Raw genomic sequence first — 16,413 nt, 5'->3', positions numbered from 1 at the left:
GGGGAGCGCTGCCGGGACTCCCTGGTTCCATGAGTCAGAGCCAGGCTGGAGACAGACAGCAGGCTTCCTTTATTGAATCAGCCTCCTGCCCTGCACACCACAGAAGGAAGCTATAATTACTTGTTTGGCCCGGCTCTGAGAACTGAGCCACAGACGCTTGACTGGGAGGGACCCGTTCCTGATTTCTGCTTCTATCTGGTGCACCCCAGTTTGGAAATAAGCATAACAGCCAGGGGTTAAGGGCCGGTTACACAAATATCAGATGTTTTGCATATGTAATGAGGTACCCTGGGCCTGGATAGCAATGGAGACTGCTAGAAAGAAATGGCTATAGCCAAGCTGCCTGGAGTTGTTTATTTATTTTTTTTCTTTTTTCTTTTTTTTCTTGTTGTTTTGTTTAGAATGCCTCCTGCTTCGCTGACAGGGTCAATACTTGAAGAGGCAGGCTGCTCACTGTGGCTTTATAGGAGATAAAGGGAATAGCCACAAAACAGTGTTTTGAGTCTCCAGGTTAGGACAGATTAATCTTTCAGGCATGATAGACACAAAATCTCAGGCCTCTCAGCTTCTTTATTTTTATTTTTATTTATTTATTTGAGAGAGAGAGAGAGAGAGAGAATAGCTGTGCCAGGGCCTCCAGCCACTGTAAACAAACTCCAGACTCATGCACCACTTTGTGCATCTGGCTTACATGGCTTCTGGGAAATCTAACCTTGGTCCTTTGGCTTTGCAGCCAAGCGCCCTAACCGCTAAGCATCCAGGCCTTTCATTTATTTATTTACGAGCAAGAGAGGTGGGGGGGAGAAACTTTTTTATTTTTATTTACTCCCAGCTTCTTGACCAGCCTTAGGTAACCGTTTGAAACCTGAAAAAAATAGTTGGCTACAAAATAAAAGCACAAAATTGAACTAATATACTCTTCATTCACTGTTCAATTTCCTTTACATTGATTCACTCATTGATTCATTCATTCACTCAAGCATTCCACTTGTTTCATAACTTTTGGGTTTTTTTTTTGCTTTGTTTACATTTCTTTTGATTTAGGTCTTGCTCTGACCCAGGCTGACCTGGAACTGACTCTGTTGCCCCAAGCTGGCCTCTAACTCTCAGTGATCTTCCTACCTCAGCTTCCCTTTTATGAGCTGCTTCTATGCCAGGTATGGTTATAGGCATCAGGGATATCTAAGCACTAAATCATTAAGATTCAGACAGCGCTTCACAGGCAGATATTCCTGCCCTTGTGGGTCAGTAATAGGTGGGTAGATGAGATGGTATGTAAGTGCAATTAATAACAGGAAAAAAAACAGACTATGGCTAGAGGATTTGTTAGAGGGGGGATTCATAAACATCCCATGATATTTGAGAATAAGCTAGCTACAGGTTAGATCTCTCTTACACCATTTTCAAGTCTGCATGAGGATTGCTGAGAAGTTATAACTAATCATGAATAAAATGAGTACAGGGTAAAATTGGAAAAATTCTCTTAGCTTTATTTATAGGAAAATTATGGGTGCATTTTAAACATGTTTAACAAGAGATTAGAAAGTAAAAGTGGCATGGGATTTGACCCTGCATCTGGTTATAGGCAGATATTTTATTTAAGAATTTATTGGGCACTTCTAATAACAGTGGTTAAGAACTTCTGTGTCAGATGCTACAAATAGAATCCTGGCTGTATCATTGACAACTTTTGTGATTCTGGGAAAGATACTTAGCTTCAGTTCCCCATCTACAAAATGGGGGTAATATGGAACCTACTTTGCAGGGTTTATGGAATGGTTTAATAAGATAATAAAAATGAAGGTGTTATTTAACATAGCATCTGGCATTTAATAAACACTTGATAAATGTTATCTATAATTATTGTGGTATTGTTGATTTTATTATGGTGATAATGATGAGGTACTAGGCACTGTGGTAGGTACTGGAGAATCAGGGTTGAATAAGAAAGCGACCCAGTGCCAACTAGGAAAAACTTTGTAAGCATGCCTTGCTGCATTAAGTCATCACAGTCCCCTTACAGGGCATGAAGTTTATACCGACTGTCAATTTGACAGGACCTAGAATCACGTGAGGCATTTTACAGGTCAGGTTAGCTCCTGGGCATGTCTGTGTGGGATGATCCTGTTTAAGTTAATTAGGTGGAAAAGATCCACCTTAACTCTGGGCAGCACCTTTCCGTGGGCTGGGGTCCTGGACTGTATGAAAAGGAGAGAGCTGGCGGAGCAGCAACCTTCCTCGCTCTCTGCTTCCTCGCGGCCCAGAACGTGTGTAGCTGCTTCAAGCTCCTGCGGCCAGGCCTTCCCTGCCGTGCTGAACTGTGAGCTGGAAGTGCAAGCTGAAATAAACCCTTCCTTCCTGAAACTGAGAGTGGTCAGGTGTCTTGTCCCCAAAACAAGAAGGTAACTAATACATGGGATAATCCCCACTTAACTACTAACCATGGCAAACCATGTTCAGAAAGCCAATAAGCACAAAGTGACCACAATGAGCCTTTAATCCCAGCATTTGGGAGGCAGAGGAAGGAGGATCACCATGAGTTTGAGGCCAGCCTGGGACTACAGAGTGAATTCCAGGTCAGCCTGGGCTAGAGTGAAACACTACCTCGAAAAACCAAAGCAAACAAACTAACAAAAAATCAAGAGGATCCTTGTTGGGATTGTGAATTCACACTGTGTTTTAGGTGAAATGTATAAAAATGTTCAGCTCAGCATGTTTGGTGCACTGGAACAACCCAAATGTCCATTGGTGGGAGAATAAACATGCATGAAATAGAACAGAGAGAACCAAAAACAAATGGAGCATAACTGCACAACAGTGTGCATGCATTTTAGCAATATAATATTAGGAGAAAAAAAAGTACATAATAGAAGAATATATAAGTAGGATATTCTTTGAAGCAAGGAAAAAGAACAAATGTAAATAATAGCTGGGCATGGTGACCTTTAATCCCAGCACTGAGGAGGCAGAGGTAGGAGGATCACTGTGAGTTCGAGGCTACCCTGAGACTACATAGTAAATTCCAGGTCAGCCTGGGCTAGAGTGAGACCCTACCTCAAAAAAAATTAAAAAAAAAAAAAAAAAAGGTAAAAGGAAGGCTTAAGAGATGACTTAGCCATTAAGTCACTTGCCTACCAAGCCTAAGGACCCAAGTTTTATTCCCCAGTACCCATATAAGTGAGATGTACAAGGTGGCACATGCATCTGGAGTTTGTTTGCAGTGACTAGAAGCCCCGAAGTGCCCATTCTCTTTATTTGTCTTTCTCTCAAATAAATAAAAATTAAAAAAAAAAAAAGTAAAAGGAGCCAGGAGTGGTGGCACACACCTTTAATGCCAGCACTTGGGAGGCAGAGGTAGGAGGATGACTGTGAGTTCAAGTCTACCCTGAGACTCTATAGTGAGTTCCAGGTCAGCCAAAGCTTGAGTTAGCATGGGTGGGAAAGACAAGGTTGTGGAGAAGGAGGAACAGAGGAGAAATGTGTGCAGTGGGTTCACTAGGTTGTAAGCACATAAACATAGATTAACAAATAACCAGATGTAGGTTGTGCAAGGTTCAGCTGAAAATGAAAGGATGTCGTGAGTCAAAGCTTATAAATAGTTTTGTGTACTTGAGTTCAACAAAAAAGTAAAAAAAAAAAAAATCCAAACAAAAACAAAATTTACTCTTGGAACTAGCATGAGAGGAAATGAGTTTGTGGAGCAGGGATGGACAAAGAGTGGGGGATGGTCAGTCCCATGAGGATTACAGAGTTGTTGATAGAGGTGGGACCCTTTGGCCCTTCATCCAGTCACATGCTGCTGTTCAGCTCTGGGATCAGTGATCATCAGCCTTGTCCTGCCAGGCACTGACTCAGGAAATGCTGGGTATGGACAGTGAACGTCCCTTCAGCTGGAGCCATGATGGGCCACACAGTGGTCACCAAGCCCACAGTCCAGCCATCTTGTCTCCTGCTCTGTGGGAAGAGCTCTCAAGCAGTCTGCTGTCATAATACTGTCTCATGGGTCTCATGCCAGAGCAAGTACCTTCTGTTTACGATAAAGGCTCCTCCATGCCTCCAAGGTTGTTACTAGACATAAGAACATATTTGTCAGTTCTGGCCAACAGAATGAGCTGGAACTCTAACAGGCACACCAAGAACAGTCTCTTCCTCTCTTTGATGAATGTGGTAGTGGGCCAGGCTCTTTAGGTTCTGAGAGTTGCTTACACACTCCTACCCCTGAACCCCAAAATAATCTTTTCCTGGTATGAGAGTACTGGGGTCAGAAAGACACAGATCAGTAGTACCTGGTCAGTTTCAGTGGGAACAACCATATTGTCTGTGCTTGAGTAAAATCAGCAGTAGTGAGAACCTATGACACAATGGGAAACAAAATGCTTTATCCAAAAGAAAAAAATGTTGGGTTGGAGAGATGGCTTAGCAGTTAAGGCGCTTGTTTGCAAAGCAAAACGACCCAGGTTTGATTCCCCAGTACCCATGTAAAGCCAGATGCACAAGGTGGTGCAGTGGTTAGAGGCTCTGGCAAGCCCTTTCTTTCTCCATATCTCTCTCTCTCCCTTTCTCTGAAATAAATAAGTAAATAATTGTTTTTTTTTTTTAAAAGGAAGGTACAGAACATCCGTACTAGAATGGAAGCCTATCAAACTCTCTGTCTCTTTCCCTCTCAAATAAATAAATAAAATATTTTAAAAAGAAAAATGCAAGACATCTGTACTAGAATGGAACCCATTGAAGGTCTTGCCAGACTCCCTGCTTTTTACTCCCAGGACTTAAGACAATGTCTGACACCTAATAGGTGCCCCCAAAAATAGTTCTTGAGTAAACTGGGTTATTAGAGATTAGGATGCTGGTGGTGATTAACATGAACTGCATTTTGCCAAGCCCTGTGATTAGGAATGGACATGAATAATCTCAGGTAAACCTCACAATATCCAATGATGGTATAGTCCAAATATGCAGACTAGTTGATGCAGCTCAAGGAAGCTAGTGATTTCCCCAAGGACACACAACCAGCTAAATAGGTGATTATTGGATTATTAATCAGCAGATACAAGAGGCTCAGGCCCTGAACGTGGAACATAGTTGGCTCTGGTATCTTACAAGCAACCACAAGAGGCACTGAATTTTCCTTTTTTGAGGTTGGGTCTCACTTTAGCCCAGGATAACCTGGAATTCCCCATGTAGTCTCAGAGTGGACTCAAATTCACAGTGATCCTATTACTTCTGCCTCCTAAGTGCTGGGATTAAAGGTATACGCTACCACATCCAGCTAGGCACTGACTTTTGATAAGTTCCTCACATTTCAAAATTTCAAATAAGGTGTTACGGTGCATACTTTTATCACAGTACACTGGGGGCTGAGGTAGTGAGTTTGAGGCTAGCCTGGGCTATGGAATGAGTTCCTGTCAGCTTGAGCTAGAGTGAGAGCCTACTTCAAAAACCACAGAAAAAATAATTCCCTCCAAATTAAAGCACGCATGCCTTGGGAAGACAGTTTAACCTCAGCATGTAAGCAAGAAGCAATCTGGAAGAAGAGCTCTTTTGCAAAAATGGACTTTGTGAGGGGTGTTTGAGTGGGTAGGCAGGAGTTACATATGGCAGACATAGGGTTTGCAGGGAAGGGAACTAAATAGGCCTTCATCTTAAATTACTGACTGTTCAGCTGAAACCTGGCTTGGAATTTCAGGAGGGCAAACACATGTTTGGACTTCAAGATCACTGTCATGGCACAGCGCAGTGCAGACCCCAGAAGGTCAGAAGCTGTATGTCAACAATAGCAATGGCAGCACTGAGGCATTATTAAACTCATTTGTGTTTTAAAAAATTTAATATTTTATTTTTATTTATTTATTTGACAGAGAAAGAGGGAGGGAGAGAGTGAGAGAATGGGTAAGACCTCCAGCCACTGCAAATGAACTCCAGACACGTACACCCCCTTGTGCATCTGGCTTAATGTGGGTCCTGGGGAATCAAACCTAAGTCCTTTGGCTTTGCAAGCAAACACCGTAATTGTAAGCCATCCCTCCAGCCCCTCTCCCTCCCCCCAATTTTTTTTTTTTTTTTGAGAAAGGGTCTCACTCTATCCCAGTCAGACATGGAACTCACTCTGTAGCCCAGGCTGGCCTCAAAATCATGATAATCCTTTTACCTCAGCCTCCTGAGTACTGGGATTAAAGGTGTGTGTCACCAAGTCAGGCTTTATGTTTGAGGGGTGTTTGTTTGTTTGTTTGTTTGCTTTTTCGAGGTAGGGTCTCACTCTAGCTCAGGCTGACCTGGAAATCACTCTGTAGTCTCAGGGTGGCCTCGAACTCATGGTGATCCTCCTCCCTCTGCCTCCCTCCCGAGTGCTGGGATTAAAGGCGTGCACCACCACGCCCGGCTTTTTTTTTTTTTTAAAGGTAGGGTTTCACTCTAGTCCAGGCTGACCCGGAACTCACTCTGTAGTCTCAGGCTAGCGTTGAATTCACAGTGCTCCTCCTCTTCTGCCTCCCAAGTGCTAGGATTAAAGGCATGTGCCTTTAATGATAACAATGCCATTCTCCATAAGACCAAAACAACAACAAAAAGAATGCCTAATGTATTATTTATATCATTAAAAATATATTTAAATGCCTAGGCATAGTTGTGCACACTTGTAATTCCAGTATTCAGGGAGTGAAGCAGAAGGATCAAGTTCAAGGCCAGCCTGGGCTATATAGCAAGACTTTGTCTCAAGAAAGAAGAAAGGAAGGAAGAAGAAAGAGAGAAAAAAAGAAAGGAGGGAAGGAAGAAAGGAAGCCGGGTGTGGTGGCACACACCCTTAATCCAAGTAGAGACAGAATAACTGTGCATTCAAGGCCAGCCTGGGCCTCCAGAGTGAGTTCCAGGTTAGCCTGAGCTAGATGAGATTCTATCTTGGACAAAAATTTTTAAAAAGAAAAAGAAAGAAGCTGGGCATGGTGGTGCATGCCTTTAATCCCAGCACTCGGGAGGCACAGGTATGAGGATCACCTGATACTACATTGTGAATTCCAGGTCAGCCTGAGCTAGAGTGAGACCCTACCTCAAAAACCAAAAGAAAAGAAAAGAAAAAGTAAGAAAGAAAAAGAAAGAAGGAAGGAAGAATATCAATAGGCAAAAAAAAAAAAAAAAAAACTAAATAAACTGGGTGGAGGGAGGCAGGTTGAGAAAGGTCAGGGGTTGGACTCTCCATAGCAGCACAGTTTCCAAGAGTATATCAGTGCCAGGCTGCAGCTCTCCAGGGCTTGGCTGGTTTACTGGAGATGAACGGCAGCCCCCATTCTTCCCAGGGCATGACAGCCAATGAGCCTGATCCGCAGCTGGGGGCAAGTATTTGCCTTTGCAGTTGGCAGCATCGCCCGCCTCCCAGCCTTCCTCAGGAGAGAATCATTATGCAGTTTGGTCACATGCCCTATGCATTTTAATGAATGAGCCAGGGGGACAGACTCAATTTGAAAGAGGAAGCTGCTCTCTGGGCTGGGTGAAGGGCTCTCAAGGGATGGTCTTACAGCTTGGATATTACAAGAAAAGGAAAGAGGGAGGCTCCCTCCATTTAGCAAAAAGAAAGGGAGGTCTGAAGAAGGTCAAAAGGAAGGGAGGGAGGGTGGTGGGAGGGAGGGAGGGGGAGAAGAGGTAATGAAGCATCTGAGAGGAGGGAGGGAGGAAGGGAAGGAGGGAGGGCGGAGGGGGCAGAAATAACTGCCTGACGCTCAAGAAACAGTCCTTGTACACACTGCCTGCCAGGCACTCTTTTGCTTCTGCGTTTATTTACCCTAAGCATTTAGCAATTTTGAAGGGCCAGCACACCACACATGGGAGCTCCAGGAGACTAGAAACAATCCTTGCCCAAAAAATGTCTGTAGAATCAAATCAGCTTGGTCTTGTTAGAAACATCATGGTGAGGTCTATTTTGAGGGGGAGAGATGAGCAAAAAAAAAAAAAAAGATAACATGCTCTGTCCTCTCTGTGAGCCCACTGGGTAGACAGGAGATCCTGATGGAGTCAAGGGCTACCATTTCTTAAGCACTCCTACATTTGTCAGATGTAGGGCTGACTGTCCCCGGCTAGTGTCTCACTGAGTCCTCTTGACTGTTCCCGGAGGTGGGTCCTGTTTACTGTCACATTTTTTACAGATGAGGAAACTGAAGTGGAGAGAGCAGCTTGTCCAAGGTCACTCGGGGATTTGAACTCAGCTCTGTCTGACTCCAGAGCTCTTGGCAGCTCTGTGCTGTGCTGTCAGCCAACCCCTTGGCCAGGGAATGCTAGGAAAGGCCTTTCCCTTCCCAGGCTTCCTTCCAAGAACACTCTGAACCCCCAGGAGGAAGAGGTTGGTGTGAATCCAGATGCAGTCAACGCCAAGTGGCCTGGGAGCGGATCTGAAACCTTACAGAGTGGGGCTGTGTATGAGACCTGGGTCTTGGGGTAGCGCAGGAAGGAAGGAAGCAGGACCCCGCTGAGGTCAGCTGGGGAGGAGAGCCCCGTTCCCAGTCTCCACACCACAAAACACAGGGCAACAGATGCTCAGCAAATGGGTGTGTGGGAGTGCGACTTACCACTTACACAGGCAAGCAGGCAGGCGGTGTCACTGAATTACTCAACAAAGCCACCTTGGCTTTGAACTTTGAGCCAGGCTCTGCAGGAGCAGGGCATGGGGGGCGGCGGTTAGGCTAGGGTGGCACTCACCACCACCATGGAAAGGATCTCAGCCATCGCCCTGCCCTCCCCCCCCCCCATCGAGTGGAAGAACAGAGCCTGGGAAGAAGCCAAGAAATCAGAAAGCCACCACACACCCACATTCTCCTGAATTTTTACAGCTGGAAAGAAGAATGACACACCAGCCCAGCAGGACCCTGGGGTCTGGGCTTTGTGCCGGGAGAAAAGCAAGGCCACCTGCCACGAACTGGACTGTACACAAACACACCAGCTCTTCCTGAGCGCTGACTGCCTGCCAGGACTGGCTTCACACGATCTGCCGAACCCTCGACGCCTCCTTGGGGGGAAGTACTGTCCCTATCCACATCTTAACACATGACGGGCAGACCGTTCATAACTTGCTTTGTGGTCTGGTTTCCTTCATGAGGGATTTTTCCCTAAACACAATCTCTGTCTTGACTCACTGTCCATGGCAGCAGAATGACTTCTCTGATTGGAGACGGTAGGAAGGCTCTGGAATGGTCTTCTCCCAGGCTCAGTCAGGAAGCTAATTTTGTTCTCACAATCTCAAAATACGCTGCCTCCTCCACACTAGCTTTAGTAGTAATTAAGGTGGTACCTTGGCTTGCTGCCATTCCTTTGTCTTCATTCTCAATGTGTTCAGAACCTGGATATAGAAGGGGATTGCTGGGTTTTGGGGGGAAGTTTCCTTGGAGATCTTCAACACACTGTAAGATCTTCAACACACTGTAAGATCTATGCAAACCACCTCTATCTGACCAGGGGAGTCTCCCTCTATAACCTGGTGAAAGGATGTTCTTAGCTCCAGGACCAAGAAGTTTGTACTGATGCCTGGCACAGTGCCCCAGCACTCAGGAGGCAGAGGTAGGAAGATCACTGTGAGTTCGAGGCCACCCTAGACTACATAATGAATTCCAGGTCAGCCTGGGCTGGAGAGAGACCTTACCTCGAAAAACAAAACACAAACAAACAGCAAAAAAAGGAAGTTTGTATTATGTACTGTCTTCCCTTTTTATTTTTTATTTTTCAGAAGGGGGCCACGGGGCAGGGTCTCCCTATGTAATCGTCACATAGCCCTGCCTGGTCTCGGATCTTGAATTCATGATCATTCCACCTCTGTCCCAAGAGTGCCCAGACTGCAGATGTAGACCACCACACCCCACAGCCTGTTTGTTTGTTTTGACTGGCATATTTTTTTTTCCCCCTGGGACAAGGAAAACCAAGTTTTGTACCCAACTGCTCAGGGTAAAAGGAGCCAGTCATGAGAGGGTGTTCCTGGGATGACAGTGTCCTGTCTGTACAGCAGTTCTTTCCCTTGCCACCTGCCAGGGCACCAACAATGAGCTCTTGACATGACCGACTGCTACCAGCCCAGACTATTTACTTCGGAACAAACCCTGGCAGCTGACCTGGACCCCATGTCAAGTTTTGAGTAACCCGTACCTTGTATCTCCTAGCTCCTAGTCACAGTGGATCTGCCAGGAATTCTGAGCCAGTTATAGTTTTGTGTGACTGTAAGTCAAGTTTGCCCTGCCTTTAGTGTGACAGCGCTATACTTTGATTTCCTCACCCATAATAAGATAATACTTGTCTCCTAAAACTCTTATGAAACACAATGAGATCAAATACATAAGGCTTAAAAAAAAAAAAAAAAAAGCAGCACTCCATTAGTACCATGGTGTATTTTCAATGTCAACTTGACTAGACCGAGGAACATCTGCAAGACCAGGAAAGCACACCTCTGGGTGTCTGTGAAGGTGCTTCCAAAGAAAATTAGGTCACCACACTCTGACCTAATCAATTGTCCATCTGATGAATTCAAAATTCAGATGGGATGTAGGGAGGTGGTGGAGCTGTGGAAGGTAAGGCCTGGCTGAGGAAGTGGGTCCTTGGGAGTGTGCCTTTGAAAGTCATACCTTAGCCCTGGCCCCTTCCTCTTTCTTTCCTTTTCTCTGTGTCTTGACCTCCACAAAGTGAGCGGCCTCCCCTACCATGATATTCTGTCTTGCCATAGACCCACAATAAAGAGGTCAGGGGATCATGCACTGAAATCTCTGAAGCTTTGTATTAACATAAACGCTTCCTGGGCTAGGGCCATACATATGTAGCTCCATAATAGAGCACTTGCCTAGCACGTGTGATGTCCTGGGTTCACTCTTCAGTACCAAAAGACGGAAAGAAAATAAGCGCATTCTCCTTTTAAATTGCTTTTGTCAGCTTTTTGTTACAGCAATGGAAAAGGAGCTAACCCATGTTGCTAGGCATGGCAGCATACTCCTTTAACCCTAGCACTGGCAGAAGGCTTGCCACGGGTATGAGGCTAGCTGGGGCTACACAGTCAATACCAGGCCAACAAAGGAAGATACTGCCTCACACAAAATAAAACACAACAAAATAGTGACTGACCCAACAGGATGGGGAATTATGGTCTTATGAACAATAACTATATATTTATAGGAACAGCTTTTTTTTTTTTTTGAGAGCAACAGACAGAGAGAGAAAGAGGCAGATAGATAGATAGATAGATAGATAGATAGATAGATAGATAGATAGATAGATAGATAGAGAATGGGCATGCCAGGACCTCTAGCCGCTGTAATGAACTCCAGATGCTTGCGCCCCTTGTGCATCTGGCTAACATGGGTCCTGGGGAATGGAGCCTCAAACCAGGGTACTTAGGCTTGACAGACAAGCACTTAACCACCAAGCTAACTCTCCAGCCCCTTTTTTGGTTTTTTGAGGTAGGGTCTTACTGTAGGCTGACTTGGAATTCACTATGTAGTCTTCAGCATGGCCTCAAACTTATGACAATCCTTCTACCTCTGCCTCTGGAGTGCTGGGTGGGATTAAAGGTGTGCACCACCATGAAATACCATTTTTAAAAATCTGCACCCATTCACTTGCATTTTAATAACTCTTAGTCCATTTTCTGTTGTTATAACTATGTCCTTTGAAGACAACAGAAATTTGTCTCCCAGTTTTACAGTCTGAGAAGTCCAAGATCAAGGCAATAGAATCAGACAAAAGCCTCTGTGCTTTGGCACAACACTGATAAGGACAGGTGAGGCAGAGGAAAACCCAGCTAACTCTGCTTTTGTGAGGTGCCTTCTTCCTTCCCCCAAAACTAATCCACCCCCTTGATAATGGCATTGAGCCTTTAGGAGGGCAGAGTCCTCATGACCTAACCACCTCTTAAAAGTCCCACTTCTTGGACTGTAGAGATGGCTTAGTGGTTATGGCACTTGCCTGTGAAGCCTAGGGACCCATGTTTGATTCCCCAGGACCCATGTAAGCCAGCTTTACAAGTAAGCACATGCATCTGGAGTTCTTATGCAGTGGCTGGAGGCCCTGGCACATCCATTTTTTTTTTCTCTTTTTCTATCTGCCTCTCTCTCTCAAATAAGTAAATAAAATAAAATAAAAAAGTCCCATTTGTCAATCCTGTTACAATGGCAATTCAATTTCAACAGGTAGGGGCTGGGCACGAGGTTCCATGGTAGAGCACACGCTCATTGTGCATGAAGTCCTAGGTTCCAATTCAATTCTAGCACCACAACATTTTTTTTTCTTCAATGTAAGTTTTGGAAGGGTCATTGAAACCACTGATCCATGCCCAACTCCCCTGCAGCTTCCTCTAATGAGCCATCCCTTCCTCACTTTCTAGTGATAACCAGCCAAACTAAATTAAGTGCATCTCATTTTCCTTAACCACAGGGAAGGACATAAGACCCAATCAGGGTCAATGAGAATTTCTCTAGGGCTCTTGGGAAGGAGAACTTGAGAGAATATAGGGGTCAGAGCTGATGCTGCCATCTTGTCACAGTTGCCCAAGATCATTTTTTTTTTTTTGAGGTAGAATCTCACTCTAGCCCAGGCTAACCTGGAATTTACTCTGTAGTCCCAGGCTAGCCTCAAATTCACAATGGCCAAGATCAAATTTAAGGACAAAAAAAATAAAAAGAATTCAAGCCTGGTGTTGTGACTCATGCCCTTTCTCCCAGCATGCTGGAGGCTAAAGTTGGGGGATTACCATGAGTTCCAGGTCAGCCTGGACTGGAGAGAGACCCTGTTTCAACAAAACAAACAAAAAAATAGAACTCAAGTCCTGGTTTTAGGAACTCTGAATGCATTCATGGAGGTTTTTGTTTGTTTGTTTTTCTTCAGTGCTAGAAATAGAATTCAGAGTCTCATGCATGCTGACTAAATAGTCTGCCATTGAGCTACATCTCCAACTCTTATTAAGATGAGCCCTTGAATTCATTTGCTTTTATTTATTATTTTGGTTTATTTTTATTTATTGATGGTGCATGCCTTTAATCCTAGCACTTGGGAGGCAGAGGTAGGAGGATTGCCATGAGTTCGAGGCCACCCTGAGACTCCATAATGAATTCCAGGTCAGCCTGGGCTAGAGTGAGATCCTACTTTGAAAAACAAAAAACAACAACAACAACAAAAAAGAGTGACAGATAGAGAAAGAGGCAGATAGAAAGAATGGGGGGAGGGAATTACCATGGGATATTTTTTTATAATCATGGAAAATGCTAATAAAAATTAAAAAAAAAAAGAATGGGGGCCACAGGGCCTCCAGCCAGTGCAAACGAACTCCAGATGCATGTACCACCTTGTGCATCTGGCTTACATGGGTCCTGGGGAATCGAGCCTTGAACCAGGGTCCTTAGGCATCACAGGCAAGCATTTAACTGCAAAGCCATCTCTCCAGCCCTTAGTTTTTTAAGGTAGGGCCTCATTCTAGCCAAGGCTGATCTGGAACTCATTCTAGCCCAGGCTGGCCTTGAATTCACAGTAATCTTCCTACCTAGGCATTTTAAGTGCTGGGATTAAAGTTGTGTGCCACCATGCCTGGCATGAATTCACTTTTTGCTCAAAGACATCTTGGGTTAAATTTTCTATCACTTGCCTCTGAGATAAAGCATTATCTCCTGTAATCCTTTCCTTTTTACAAAATTTATTTTTATTTTTACGACATTGTCTCATCAATCCATGCTGGCCTTGATGCTGCTATGCACTTGAGGCTGGCCTTGAACTTCTGACCTTTCTACCTCCATCTCCCAAGGTGCTGGAATTACAGGTACATACCACTATGCTTGGCTACCATATGATCCTTTCAACAATAGGGTCCTGCAATCCCCATTTTATAGATGAAGAAGAGAAAAGGTAGCACCGAAAAGCTATGTGTTATAAGTTCTGGGGGGGCAGGATTTTTTTTTGAGGGGGGCTTTTCAAGGTAAGGTCTCACTCTAGCTCAGGCTGACCTGGAATTCACTATGTAGTCTCAGGGTGGCCTCGAACTCACGGTGATCCTCTTACTTCTGCCTTCTGAATGCTGGGATTAAAGACATGCGCCACCACGGCCAGCTTGGGGGCAGAATTTGAGTCTGGTCTCCTGATGCCTGGAGCCTGCATTCTATTTTTTGCACAAGGTCTTGGGAAGAGACCTGAGTCTCCTACCCACTCACATGTGCTTTTCAGCAGTAGAACATCCACTGGGAGAGGAGAGCCCAGACTCCCCTGCAGCTGAGGAAGAGCAGTTCCCTGGTGCTCTCTGTAGCAGATACCCTTTCCCTAGGGAGAAAAATACCAATTGGGAAGGATCTCTGTGTGTTCACATCAGGCTTCTGGTTGGCATCCTGCTCCTTCTAGGAACAGATGCTTCCATGTTCATTTGTTGCAGGATAATTTCATCCTTCCTTGGAAGATATTAGGGCCTGATGAAAATGCAAATATGTCTCAGGTATCTCAGAACTTACATCCTGAGCTCCCATGAATTGCAACAGGGTAATAGCAAGGTACATGTTGGAGATAGATGTCCTACTCTGGAAGGAGAAAAGGATACAGAAAGAGACCTAAGAGCTGGGTCACTTTCAACTGGTTGAGGATGTAAGTCAGCCTTGTGAGTTTGAGAAAGGGATCAAACAACACAATATCAGTATTGTTTCAAAATAACATGAGGGCTCAGGAAGGGTGGTGTCCACCTTTAATCCTAGCACTCAGAAAGCTGAGGTAGGAAAAGATTTCTGTGTTTGAGGGCAGCCTAGGGCTACAGAGTTCCACGTACATATGTATTAAAATAAAATATTTAAAAAAACATGAGAGGAAAGTGAGGGTAGATGTTAATGAAATAGGATCAGACCTTAGTTGATAACTTTCAAGGCTATATTATGGGTACAGCCTACTTTGAGCCTCTTTGATAAGTTCCATAGCAATTTGTTTTTGTTCTGTTTGTTTTGAGATAGAGTTTCACTGTAGCCCAGGGGGACCTGGATCTCACTCTGTAGCCCCAGGCTGGTCTCTAAACTCAGCGATCCTCCTCCCTCTTCCTCCCCAGTGCTGGGTCAAAGGTGTGCCTCACCATGCCAGGTCACAGTAATTTTTTAAAGTGTGCTGAATATTTTAATTTAATTTAATATTTGAGATAGGGTCTTATTATATTGCACAGGCTAGTCTCAAATTCCTTGGCTCAAATGATTCTCCTGCCTCAGCCTTCCAAATAGCTATGACTACTGGCTCATGCCACCATGCCCCACTAGTATGGCCTTTTTTATATTTTATTTTGTGTGTGTGTGTGTGTGTGTGTGTGTATGTCCATGCCAGAGTCTCTTGCCACTGCAAATGAATGCCCATCTGGCTTTAAATGGGTGGCTAAGAAATTGAATCCAGGCCAGCAGGCTCTGAAAGCAAGTACCTTTAACCACTGAGCCATCTCCCCAGCCCCAGATAAATATTTTTTTTTGATAAATACTTCTAATACTACATTTTGCACTTCATCTTTTGCAGAGCACTTTCTCACATATCTTGTATATACCTCATGAGCAGTTCCTACACACACACACACACACACACACACACACACACACACTTTAAAGGCAGCAAAACTGAAGCTTAGAGAGGCTAAGTCACTAACGCAACAAGGAATTGAGAGCTGAACCTTGGGTTTTCAAATCCTGCATTCCAAGATTAGTCTGAGGCCAGAGGCAAGAGAGGCAAGTTCAAAAGCCTCTGGTTGATGGGGATTGTCTGCCCAGCAAGCCAGTCATGTCCACTTCCAAGTCCTGCTCCTAGGCAGCCCAGCCTGTGTGTAATTGCTGTGGCACAGACCCCAGCAGGGCCCCAGGGAGTCATTGAGTGCACAGTGGAGAGCTCCCAGCCACTGATTTCACGTGCTTCTTGGTAGTTAAGAAAACACTGAGTCTAGCCCAGCAGGCTCTGGGTTCTTTCACGGGCATCTTGAGAACTGTTGCCTGCACATCTGGGTCTGATAAAGGGAGACCCACGTGGGCCTCCCTGCCCCCTTCCCCATAACGATTTCCGCACATAGCCTTGAAGCTGCATGCATGTGGCTGTTCCTTTTTTTTTTTTCTTTCCTCCCAAACATATGGATTCCCAGCTCTTATTTCAGACTGCAATGCTTCTCTGCTGTAAACTCCCCAAAGCTCTCCATTTCCTTTTTCCATTGCTCATTCTTTCCTAAAGTGCATGGGAGAAAAAAAAAAAAAAAAAAAAAAAAACCTCTCTTAGCTCTCCCCCTGTTCCATTTCCCTTGCTCGTGAAGGAAGGGTTTTCAGTTACCAAGGTGAAGCACTGCCTGATCCCTGGCACGGGACAGCACACCCCAATAAGCTGAGAGACAGAAGCTCCCAGGGAAAAGACTGGAAGTACAGAACAGCCCTGACTCCTGCACACCATTCATCCTGCAGAAGGCCTGAAGTAGAGCCATCTGCT

This window comes from Jaculus jaculus, chromosome 1 (assembly GCF_020740685.1).
Source record: "Jaculus jaculus isolate mJacJac1 chromosome 1, mJacJac1.mat.Y.cur, whole genome shotgun sequence".
NCBI classification, from domain to species: Eukaryota; Metazoa; Chordata; class Mammalia; order Rodentia; family Dipodidae; genus Jaculus; species Jaculus jaculus.
Note: the sequence above shows the minus strand (reverse complement) of the source record.